The sequence below is a fragment of the Zeus faber genome, assembly GCF_960531495.2.
Source record: "Zeus faber genome assembly, chromosome: 7".
Lineage (NCBI taxonomy): Eukaryota > Metazoa > Chordata > Actinopteri > Zeiformes > Zeidae > Zeus > Zeus faber.
Genome location: NC_137203.1, coordinates 15,087,821 through 15,090,320, shown reverse-complemented (window position 1 = coordinate 15,090,320; position 2,500 = coordinate 15,087,821).

Here is a 2,500-nt window from a genome sequence, read left to right as displayed (position 1 = left end):
AGAATGAGAGAGAGAGAGAGTGAGAGAGAGAGATAGAGATAGATAGAGAGAGAGAGAGCAAGAGAGAGAGATAGAGATAGAGAGAGAGAGAGAGAGAGATAGAGATAGAGCGAGAGAGATAGAGATAGATAAAGAGAGAGAGAGATAGATATATATATATATATAGAGAGAGAGAGAGCGAGAGAGAGAGAGAGAGATAGCGAGAGAGAGCGCAAAAGAGAGAGAGAGAGAGAGAGATAGCGAGAGCGAGAGAGAGCAAAAAAGAGAGAGGGAGAGAGATAGAGAGGGGGGTTGATAACGGTGGAAACTTTGACTTTAAAGTGACCAAGTGGGTTTATCTCCATGTGGCTCACTCTGTCAGTCCAGATTACACAATGTACACACACACACACACACACACACACAAGATCCCGGTAAGACCCTGATGGATGCGGAGCAAAGCGGTCGAGCAAACACACAACGACACAGGATGTTTTTCATTACCCCGCGATTGAGCTTTTTCAGCGAAGTGTCTCCGGCCGAGCGGGTCCACTTCAGTTTGTTCGGGACCGCGGCCAGTTTGAACAATGACAGCAGCCGACGGCGCCGGCGGCGGCCGGGGAGGAGGAGGAGGAGGAGGAGGAGGAGGAGGCGGTGGCGGAGGAGAAAACCTCCGAAAACCCTGGCGCGGAGAGGAGGAGGGAAAAGTCATTAGCGCCTTTTCCACTCCCGGAGCCCATCCCCGCCCCGGACGCGGCTGCAATTTTTTTTAACAACGAGCAATCACACAGGCGCTCTGTGTTTGCGCCCGCAAAGCCACGACACAGATGGCTGCTGGTGTTGGCGGCTCAGAATCAGAGTTAGAGTTATTTGGGGGGAAATCAAGCGGCGGGTCATAAGCGACCCTTTGTTGGAAACCGGGAAAAGAACGGAAGGCCAGGCACACCGACGAGCCCTGGTCCACCTTGTTCCAACCGGCGTGGTGAATAACGCCTTTTCAGTCCTGAAACCAGGTTCTCCTCAACACACCCTGTCGTCGGACTAATGGGATGTGCCGGTCGGCTTTAGCCAAGGCCAATGGTCGCCAGCTTGGCGAGCCATTGATTCCAATTTAACACCCATGGGCGGCGGTGAACTGTGGTCCCGGCGGCCATGGTGGCCATGCTGTCGGGCATGGGGCTCAAATGATCTTCAGTGGAATCTCAAGCCACTGTGTCCACATTCATTTTTAGGTCTATTTAGGCGGAGCAAACACATGTCCTCCCTGATGTAAAATTTCAGCCAAAATGGCGGATGTCACAGTAACAGCCGTTGAGACGGTGCTTTCATTTAGGCAGGGCAACATCTCAAACCATATCATCAACAAGCAAAAATAGTATGTTGTGGCAATGCTGCAGAAATAATAGAAATGTACTTTAGGATCACACCAAAGCTGAAGTTGTGCCAGTTGATCTTGTTACCCAGTCAACATTGAAAAGTCCAACCCAATACAATATGTGTCTTCAAACCAATGTGAAAGTAAATGTAGGCTCAAAAACTGCGGCCGCTCCACGATCAGAGCGTCCCCGTTCCACGTTTCTCTTCACAAAACAAATAACTGTGATTAAAATAAACTGTGGGTTTTTTAGGTTTTTTTTGTTATTTTACTCTTGCTTAAAGAGTTTCTCAGCCCCCTCCCGGCCAACGTGGGAATACTCTAAGGTTTTCATGTGCCGACCCAATATTTTACCGTGGCCTTTTCGCCCCCCCCTGAGAAAAATGGGGGCGCCCCTGTTTTTGGCACCCAGTTCTGCTGCTCATCCTTCACCCAAATGACGAGCTTACTTGAATCCAGGCATTACCGTTAAGCAACAGTATATGCTGACTAACTGGTATTTTGTGGGGTTTTTTATCATGACTGTATCGTATTGTGAAGCCCATATGGTATTGTGACTTATTGTATCGTCACACCTCTAATTCTACGTAACCACGAGCAGAAGGAAATGAGAAACCTGTTTAAAGTCCGAATATTATCCGGAAACCCCACACCCATGACCACGCCCCAATTTGCACACCAGCGTTAGCCCGCCTAGCCTCAATGAAGGCAACGAGCCGAAGGTGTGGGCAAGCGGCACAACAAAGGAAGGCTGGAGCTGAAAGTGGCAATATCCTTTAAATTTACTAATTTAACCTTTTCCAAAATCATTTTCCAAACCCTCAGAACAGACGTGACGGCGAGACAAATTTCAATATTCCACATTTGAAACTGGCCTTTGGAGGATGCGGTCCCCACAGATTTCATTATACAATGGGTCACCCAGTTTTTTATGTAGGTCCCTATAACCGTGACAAGTGCGAAGGGGTGAAAAGAGAGAACAAAGGAGATTTGCGGAGCGTGAGATGGGATAATAACATCAAACCGGGGAGGGAGCGAGAGTGCCACGCCGGGCCGCTCACGCTCCCTTTGGAGGCTCCAGAGGCCTGTTCCACTCCCCATATGCTCACCTCTCCCTGGGCTTAATGAGCAAGGCTTAGCGGGCCG